At 27.2% G+C, this 11,011-nt stretch overlaps 1 protein-coding gene across 1 annotated transcript in view; it reads right to left on the reverse strand.

The window, feature by feature from the left end:
• Positions 1-11,011, reverse strand: part of LOC119683433 (probable peroxisomal acyl-coenzyme A oxidase 1) — a 19,634-nt gene that overhangs the window by 6,093 nt on the left and 2,530 nt on the right. The gene's annotated exons all lie outside the window — the stretch shown is intronic.

Genomic DNA, 11,011 nt, shown 5'->3' on the forward strand with positions numbered 1-11,011 from the left:
TATGTTTCAGATTTTATAGAATTGAATTTTTTAAGTAAAAATCGTGAGCATACTTTTTCTATGATTGTAGCCTTGTTGTGACTTTAAATAGTAGGTTATTTAAAAAATTCGTATAGCGCTATTACTAATAAAACCAAGACTTTGACATCATTTTAATATTTCAACTAGCATAACTACATAGACAAACTTTCATTTTAATCTCTCACTTCATTTTTTGTTTTTAAACTAATTGAAAATAGTTTTTCAACACTGGAAAAATTGCACTTCAAGCAATGTCTTACTATAATTCTTTATTAAAAAGATCTGAAGGTAAACTAAATTAGTAACAAAGTGCTGAAGTTGTTAGATGAATCTGCTTTTTAAAAAATAATGGTTTATGACTGAAATAGTTTGGTTAAATTTGGTTGTACAAGAACATTTAAAAACCCTATTAATACTAAAAATCATTAGTAGCTCAAATACTAAATATATAAGATAACATTTTGAGAGATTGTTGATTGAATATTCAAGTCTTAGGTTTCAAAAAATTTTGTACATTTTTTTTTTTAGGAATTCCTCATTAACTAATAATATAATAAAAATACAATCGAATGCGTTTGTGTTAGTAACAGTGTTTTTAATATGATGTCATTGATCTCATCTCATGGATAATTCTGATCGTGACTCAAAACTACAAGATAATGGTGTGAATTGGAAATGCGATCTTAACCAAAAATTGGTGTTATAAGCATACGTAATGCAAAAAGAACTTTATTGGTAGATTACGATTAAACTGGAAACACAAAAAGCTCAGATTATAATTGTAACTACTGGACCAATTAAATGTTAAAATTCGGAAAATAAAATTCGATTAACAAAAGAAAATAATTATGGCACATTAAGATAATGCTATCGCTAAAATAAAGAACGGCGTTATTGCAATAACTACTCACCAGATTCACGCTCTAAAAATATGCTATAGAATTTTTTTATTTCGTAATTATTGTTTGCAGGGTAAGAGTAATTGCTTTATAAAACATGTATAAATAGTTATATTGAATATGCAGTCAAACCTCCATAACTTGAAGTATCATTTTGCAAAGACAAGGCTCGACTTATGGAGACTTCGAGTTAAAGAAATTATTTGTAATTGTGTGTAATTTGCTCTCCAAATCCTATTGCACTCTACTTAGTTCGAGTTATAGAAAATTCGAGTTATAGAAGTCTGACTATATTATAATTAAATGCTAACTATATAATAATTTATTGCTTATCATTAGATCATTAGATAAGCATTAGAGAATATTTTTATAAACGTTAACATTAATTAAAAATTTATAATAAAATCAAATTTAAATCAATATTTTGGAATTTTAGAATGGAAATATTTGATATTACAACTAGTGGTACCTACATAACCATTTATTATAATTAAATCTAAATTAAAAGTTCTTCAAAGCCAATTACAAACCATTAAAATTGCCTTACATTTTGTTTAAAACCAAATTTTAATTAAGTCGTGTCTGTTGATAAATTTCATTAGTACGTCGTTTAGCAGTAGTAACGTTGGATTGGTAAATACTACGGGTACATTTTCGTGTGCCTCTGGAAATTTGTTTGCTTGTTAGCATTTTCTGATGCCATAAAAAGCAGACATAAAGCCTATTTTTAGTTGGATTGAACTGGAAATGGAATGATTGGTAAATGCATTTTGCTGTAAAAGCAAACCAGCTAGAAATTTATCGTTGATGTTAGTGACATATATAAAGTGACATAAAAGACTGAAAACACATTAACGTACTTCACATGTTTACATAAAGCAAGCAAATGCTACAAACAAGGACATATGCTATTTATACGTAGTGTTGGAAATAATTCCTAATGATATGAGATGGCAAGTTTGGCACTTGTGGCACTCGAAAGATGTTGAAATGCTGCTGACTTGATATGAAAGAGTTGAAAAGTCAATGTGTCTGAGTATTTTGAAACGTAAATAATGCAAGCATAGATATGATTTTCCTGGCACTAAACTATGACATTCCTTTTGATGTGTAGTTATTAGTTGCGCTTACCTTAACATATTCAATACTTAATTCTATCATTACACAAAAAAAAAAAAAACAATATGCTTTTATGTATAAAAAGTGTAAAGAGAGCTTATATGCAATAATTAAACATAGTGTATATTTAAGATAAAATACTAAAAGAGAAGCAAGTAGTTTAAAATGCTAATTTTTTATTTGAGCTGGTAATGGACGTAAACTAAAGTAATCCATATTACTTTTAAGGGTCCAAATGATTAAAAAAATATCAGCTTTAAAAGTAAGTAGCTCTCATATTTTTGCTCGTATGCATATAAGTAGATTTGCCATATGGTATATTGCTTTTTACACAAATTTTCTTTTTTCTATATAATTTACATAAATTGCATATAAAAACTTTATAATTTTATACTTTCATCATGCGGTGATGGCGTGCTTTAGGTGCAATAATACATTTTAAAAAGATAATTAAAACAAATTAAGACAAAAAAAAAATGAAATATCAAAGCTAGAAGCTTCAATTATATTATATAAAAACCATTGTAATGCAGTGTTGAATCTCCCTTATACAAGCATTCACTTGATGTGTTTAATATTTAATCTTCATTGTTGTTTCAAGAACTCGTAAAAGCTGTAGAAACATGGGATGCTTTATAAAAAAACATCTGTTTTCAGGGATAAATAACAACGAAAAAACCCCACTTTAAACACACAAAAGTTTTGAAAGCTGTGCAGAATTTTACTTTTCTGATGGTATTTATGTGTACTCGGTCTTTTCTTGTGGTATTTAACAAATTAAAACTTCAGACAAATCAAAATAGCACTGTACTTAATTTGAATATGTTTTTGTATTTGAGTTGTGTTGTCTTTTAAGATAAAGTCCAACTGAATTTAATTTTGGGGGGTGTAAAAATATAGAAAACATAAAGAACAGACTTTGACAGAAGTAAGTTTGGTAATATGAGTATGAAGCAGAAAAGGAATTAAATGGAACAATGCAACAGAATCTAAATGGAGAAAAAAAATATTCGGTTTTTGTGATACTGATAAGATATAAATAAAAACAAAAAGATAAATATAACTGAAGTAATTGAAGGAGAGGGAAAGAGCTTAGAATAACTGACAGACGGAGATTTATAATAGTTGATATAACGAGAGAACAATGAATCGAGATGCGGAAAGACAGAATGGGATAAAGACAGAGATAGAGACATTTATTATTTAGACAAGTAGATGGAGGGAGAGATAGAAAGAAGAGAAAGGGGCAAGTAGATTGAGAGAAAGAAAGATAGCGGAGAAGAAAGAGAAGAAAAGGTAGAGAGAGAGATGGGAAAAGAAGAGAAGAGAAGAGAAGAGAAGAGAAGAGAAGAGAGAAAGGAGAATGAAAGAGAAAGAGAAGAGAAAAGAGAGAGAATAAAAAAGAGAGAAAAGGGAAGTAAGAGGGAGGAGGAGAAAAGAGACAGAAGAAAAGGTACAGAAAGAGGGGAGAGAAGAAAAGATACAGAAAGAGGGGAGAGAAGAAAAGGTAGAGAAAGAGGGATAGAGAAAGAGAGACAGAAAGGAAGAAAGAAAGACAGCGATAGAGAAAGGGGGAAAGAGAGATAAAGCGAGAATGAAAAATGAGTGAGAAAGAGAGGGAGAAGGAGCGAGAGAGAAAGGCAGTGGGAGACGGAGAAGGAAAAAAGCAGAAAAGGAAAAAAGCAGAAAACGAACAGGAGAGAACGAAATGAGAAATAAAATATAGATCGAAAGACAGTGAAAGAAAGGAAGAGTTACAAGGGAACAAGAAAATATTAGTGAAGTAGTAGAATGAATGGAAGAAGAAACAGATCGAAAAAGATAGGAAGTGAGTGGAAGAAAAGATAAAGAGAAAGGGAGAGACAAAGAAAAGGAATATGTAGAGAGATAGAAAAAGAAAAAAATGAAGTGAGATAGAATAAGATGGAAAAGAAAATGAAAGAGCGCGACAATGAAGAATTGAGAATAGAGAGCAATTGACAAAGTAAAGTGTGCGAAAAATAACTACACTAAACAAATTAGAGAATTAGAGACATTCAAAGTAAGTGAGAGAAAGACGGAGCGAAGTAAATCAACAAAGGAAGTAAGAGATATTGAAAAACTTAAAGGATTGAGAAAAAGGGATTAAAGCATGAAAACAGAATAGAGATAACAAATTAAAATTAAATAAAGCGAGGTTTTTTTAATAAAATACAAGGTAAACAATTTTCCAGCGTGGATAAACAATTTCTAAAAAACGATTGTTGTCGTGAATATTGATTCGTTGTTTCCGTTGTAGATTTATTGAGCAGGCGATCTTTTTTACTTAGAAAAAGACTAGTGCTTAATTTGCACTTAAATGACTGTAGTCGAAAGAGTATTGGATTTCTGTACCATTGAAATAATATAAATACTAATACCAAAAAAATATAAAAAAAAACTACAAATTGGTTTTCGAGCACATCGACTATAAATAAAACAAAAATACGAAAAATATATGTATAGCAAAAATTCCAGCAAAATAAAAAAAATATTTATTAAACTACAGATTGAAGATATTTTTCTTTCATTAAACTAGCAACAACTATGTATTGCAACAACTGTGTTTTATGCGTACAATACAGAGAATACAAAGATTGTATAAAAAATTTTTACATTTGAAAATTTGTCAGTTCTATGTATGAATATGGCAGAGTTTATTTCACAGGATCACGTACAAAATAATAAATTAACAAAAAAAAAAAGAAAAAAAAAATGAAAAATCACAGCACAGTGCGTATGAGTAACATTTTCAATAATACAAAACTGATGTTGAATTTTAAATATTATTACTTCTTGTTGTTTTCTTTCTGTTCTAAAGTTAATATATTAAATTATTTACTTAGTAAGATTTTCTTCTGAAATATTTATTTGGATTTTGTTCATGTTTGTTTGACTCTTGGTACAGTTCTTTGACTTAATGCTTACATTAATCATTTGCTTATATTGTCACCATTTTCGAATTTCCAATTTTCTTACACTTCCTGAGAATGTATAAGTAGAAAAGCAAGACAAGCAAAAAATATTGCATTAGTCTTTTCATTGTATATAAAACGGCGCCAAAAATGTTGATTTAATGTTTGTTATACCATATGTGCGCGCCTGCATATATGCTGCGATATTAGTTTTACATTTTATGTGTGTGTATATGTGAGCCTGTATCGCTGTTCAACGTGTTAGCTAATGTGTTTCAGCTTCAGTAATTCTTATTTATTTAAACTTTACTTTTTGGCTTTTTATCGATTGTTTGTCAATTTATTTCTGATTTAAGTGACATTTTAATGTTGGATCCTTGTAGATTTTTGATTGGAAAGAATGTTTCTATAATTTTCTTTAGAAATTGACAGTAATAGAAAATTCTTTTTCTTATAATTTTTTTGTGTAAGTGTATTTTTCTCGTTGATTTGTTTAAGTATATACATTTAAATATACAATCAGACACTTATAATATTGTTGTTGCTAATAGTTGTTTTAAAAAAATTCAAATTTGTATTTAATAGAGTATTTTCATCTATTATATTAAGTATAAGCAGCTCAGACAGATTTTTAAAATTAAGATTCTTTAGAGGATTTAATGTAGTGGTAACACAGACACTACATTTTTCTTGGTAAAAATATTTATTTCATTTCATAAACTTAATAAAATATTTATATTAATATAATTGAAATGAAATAATGAAATTATTATGGTAGTTAAATGCTATGGTTGTTTACTATGAAGTTTCATTTTTAAAGAGCAAGAAATCATGGTAATTTCTACATAAACTGGCTTTATTTAAAAGATAATTGTCTACCATATGTATTTGCATATGGTTCCGGGTATATAAGCAGCCTAAATTGAAAAAAACATAAATTTGTAGTAAAAGTATTGAGTAGCTAAAACTATATATTGTTGATAACATTGCGAATCTGGACTTCTAAGTAACCCACAGTAGAAGACAGTAGCGATTTCATATATTGCTATAGTAAAAATTACAAGTGGAATCACTATGTGTATTTTACAATCATGTGATTGTGTATTTTTGATAAAAATATATCAATGAATCGATAAAGCCGACATAAAAGTATATATGTTGAAAAAGGAAAACGTACTGAATATAAATCAACTAACAGTTGTCTAAAAAAACATTCCATCAACTATCTACCTACCATTGGTTAAATAAGACAGAAGCGACAAATTTTTTATGTAATTTAAGTAATTACAAATTTAAAGATCTATATTTTACTATATTAAAATTTTTTTTTCCAAAACCTCTTTTTTTTTGCATACAAATCGAATCATAAATGATATAACAATATCATTTGAACCTTATAATATAATATGATAATATAACCTTAATCTAATATTAAGGTATATGGTTTGCGGTCCTATACTCCTAGGAGTGAAAGGATTAAATATATATGGTTTATTTATATTTATCATTAAAGGAAATAGAATATTTTTTATGTTAATTGCTTAGGTTTTAATTTCTCTAGTTACTAAGCAGTTACTAGTTCTTAGCTTAATTTTACTAGTCATTTTGAAATTACGAGTATATGGTATTTAATATTAAAATTGATAAATTTAAATCGCATATATTAAATTAGTTTAATTAATTAGTTAGGTTAATTATTGTATATTTTAAATATATTTGTTTAATAATTCATTTTTTCTTATCACCATGCAAATTCAATAAGTACAGATAATCCAGATAACGCAATTAAACAAACACAATTTTTATGTAAATATTTTACAAAATCATGCTTGTGATAATTACAAGTAATTTAAATGGACTTTCAATACTTAATAATAATAGCGTGACAACACGATTAAATTAAATGTTGTGTTAACAAATAAAAAACATTTTTAAGTAACAAAAAAAAATATTTTTTAAGCTTTAACTTCTAAAATTGAACACTGAATGTATTATATATATTACATTTACATCGCAATAAAATAAAATTGCATAATTATAGGCGTATGCACTAGTTTTTAATAATATTTAATATCCACATACAATAAAATTTAATAATATGAACAAAAATTCAAATGTTTAATGATAGCTCTGAGAAAAAAAAAAAATGAATTATAAGCACATACTATATGAATCAGACAGATATGGAGAGAGAGAGCGAGAGAGAGAGAATGAGCATGAATATAAATGAGTTGTATAAATTAATGAAAATGATTTTTTAAAGTATGTTTTGAGGCGATGAAAAAAGTAGAACGGATATGAGGCATTTTTCAATTTGTTCGTAATGTTCAGATAAGGTAAATTTGTGTTTAATGATATGATAAAGGACATTTCGTTAGTGCATTTGGTGGAAATGCTTGTAAATATTTGCATAGTACTTCAAATACTGCGCGTGTTTTTCATTTCGTTGCCGCACTTCACGCCATTTGTCAGTTGAAATATAAAATAAAGTAAAAAATTTAATATTAAATTATTAAAAACTATTTTTTTAAATCTGATTAAATTAAAATTTTATTAAAATAAATAAAATCTTCCCTGTAGTATATAACAGCTTGGTAATTTTGTATTATTATATATACTTTTGGAGTATAGTTTTTAACTAGACTGTTTACTGAGAGTTTGACATCATTTTGCACAACATAGAGAAATTATAATTTGAATAAAATTCACTGCTTTAAAAATAATTATAGCACTTTAGAAGTTTTTCAAGCATAATTCATTTAAAGTTATTTTAATCTTGAGAGTTTATGTTATTTGTCAAGTAGTTTTTGTAGTGTATTTTCAGGCGCTGAAGCTGTTTTACACTGAGTAATTTAAAAACCGTCGCAATAATTCGTTGATGTAGTTAGATTTTAGTAAATGATTATATTTAAAAATATATATAAATTTGTGAAACTATTTCAGTATAAAGTTGGTGGAATAAATCATTTAGTAAGATGATTTAATTTTAATCAGATTAATTATAATATATTATTAATAATTAAAATCTTATTATTCATGTTGTTTAAATTCATACTAATTAAACTGCAACTGAATAATATATTTTTGTTGTCGTTAATAAATAAAACGTTTATAATAATAAAATTGATCGAACTGGCGTATTTTTACCCTAAATAACTAGTTCAGAAACAGTTCGTATCTTTGAAAGTAGAACAAAAAATAATAATTAAATAAACACATACTAAATAGTGAAAAAAATATATAAAAATAAAAAAAAGAAAATTTTTGCTAACTACATAAAACAAATTATAAAAATATTTAAAATTTTGTTCATGCAATGTAAACAAAAAAGTTTGAAATAAAATTTTTTGTGCCCAATAAAAAAGGAATATATATAAAATATAAAATGAATTGCAATAAAAATATAACCCAAATATAAAAGCGTAGCACATAAAGTAATATATATGTAAAATATACAAAACAAACACAAATGAATCCCAATAATAAAGAAAAATTTTAATAAAAAATAAAAACCACTGACGTGTTTGCGCTGATCCGCCGTTGCTGTCATTGTTTGGATCGGTCACATCGGTATATATTTCAGTGCCTTCATCATCTTCATCATCATTGTCAATCTTTTCTCTATGCACTTGTATGGTTTCTTCATTTTCATCATAATTACCAACAGTGTCATCTTCATCCAAATTATTTGTCGCTTTACGATCATCCGTCGTCGAATGTTCATATGGATCGATATGCTCTTTTTCATTAAGCTTATTACCACCACCGGCAGCGGCAGCGGCATCAATATCGATATGATGATTATCATGTTCAATAATTTCTTCTCCGTCATCATTATCGATATCACCTGTGTGATCGTCATCATCATCATTATCGCCATGATCAATGATACCACCATCACCACTGCCGCCGCCAATGGTTTCATCAAGATCGAAATCATCATCATCTGTATGTAAGGGAATATTAGAAGAGGATTGGGTTATATGGGTTTGTATTGGATTTTGAGATGATGTTGTTGTGTGTTGTTGTTGATGAACATTATTTATATTGTTATTGTTTGTTGTTGTTATTATTGTCGGTTTTGCTGATGAGGATGATGTTGATGAATGATCTTTACCAATTGTATTAATGCCAGTGTTTCCACTGCCACTGATGATGCCTGAATTGCCACTAGTGCCGCTACCAATGATTGTGCCACTATTTGTTTGATGGGTTCTACTGGTGCTATAATCGTTGTCGTTTGTATTTTGTTTTGAAATACCAGTTTGCGTATGTATGCTTGGACGTCTATGATGGTGATCTGTTGATGAATCTTCGTCATCAGGACCAAAACCAGAACCAGAATAGTCTGGATCTTTTTCTAAATCATCGTGCAGCTGTAAGAAATAAAACACAAGTAATTATAAATAATTATTATTAATAATAAAAGCTTAAGAAGTTTTTAATAAATTTTATTAAAGGCATGTACTATAAAAAGATATATACTTAAGATTAGTCACAACATCAAATTTGTAAAATGCTTATTTATGAAATTATTTTAAACGTTCTAATTTATATACTGTTTATATTGGTCTGTAGTAGTAAATAATATTTTGTTATAATTATATAGCAACACAAGAAATTGTTTAGGGTACAATGTAAGATAAGAACTTATTCGGTATTTGTACACTCAGAAAAATAAATAGGTTGATTTAACTAGATTTTAACTGAGTCACAGTTCAAAATATTCTTACTCGACGCATAATATTGGTTATCATATCCTCTTTACCACAAGAGATAGAACTTTTCTAACAAAATATTCAGGTCAACCTAAATAGTATATGGTTAGAGCATATTTTTCTGAGTGTACTTTTCCTTTAATATACCGATGTTATATTTTCAGAATAATTATAATTGCTAAGTGCTCTTTCAGATCACTTTCAGATTAGAAGGAACCGCGGAAGACTTAAAATTACACAAGTAACCACAAAAGAAGTTTGGGATAGAGAACTTTGCAGCTTTGGGATAGATCTTTTAAAATATTTCCGTGAAAGTTAGCTTATTGACAATAATGTTATTGTTTTAAGGAAGTTTCTACTGCCTACTTAGTATGTTGGACTTACTAAGTAAATTTCCTTATAAATAAATTTCCTACAAGGAAAAATACCTTGTTTCACATGTCAAATGTAAAAAAATAACAGCTGAGCTGTAAACAAACGTACTGAGGAAGTAAGTATTTAATAAAATCTTTTTTTTTTTTTTATTATTTTTATATATAAAATGTATGAATAAATCGATATATAATATATATATACATAAATGATTTAATATATCAATTATATGCATATTTTTTTTGTAATGTGAAGTAATGCGAAGTTCATTGAAAAAACAGAGACTTTCAAAGAAATTTTCTGACACAAAAGCTCTTTCACATACAATTAGTAACTAATGTCAATGGAAACGACAAAATCTTTAAGTTACTTAAGTAACTTACTAAGTAAGCAATGGAAACATGGCATTATATCTTTTTGTATATCTTTTTTTAATATAAAAAATTGCCTTTCTTAATTAGGTACCACATAAATTTTGAATTGAATGAAGAACAGTAACATTTAATAGCATTTAATAATGAAAATTCTTATTATTATTATTATTCTTAAATTCTATAGAGCAATAATTTGTAAATTAAAGAAAATATAAATCTTAAATAAAAATATAAATGAATTATTTAGGTAACAAACAGATTTCAATTTGATATGAAATTTGTAATATTCTTTTATTATCTAGATGCATCGATCTAAACTATTTTTTCATAGTCGTAAAATTATCTGTTTGTCCGCAGTACATAAATTAAAATTTTATACAATATTTGTGTATTTTTCAAACTAAAACTAGGTCCAAAATTTTATATTACACAATCCTATTCTTTTTTTTTTGGTAGTAAAGAAAGCCACATCCTTTTAATTTCCGTACATGCTAATGCGAATTTAAAATTCCCGGCAGTGCACATAAAAACAAATGGAATATCTTTGTTGTATTCTACGGAATTTGTACTTGGAT

This window comes from Teleopsis dalmanni, chromosome 2 (assembly GCF_002237135.1).
Source record: "Teleopsis dalmanni isolate 2A chromosome 2, ASM223713v2, whole genome shotgun sequence".
Taxonomy (NCBI): Eukaryota; Metazoa; Arthropoda; class Insecta; order Diptera; family Diopsidae; genus Teleopsis; species Teleopsis dalmanni.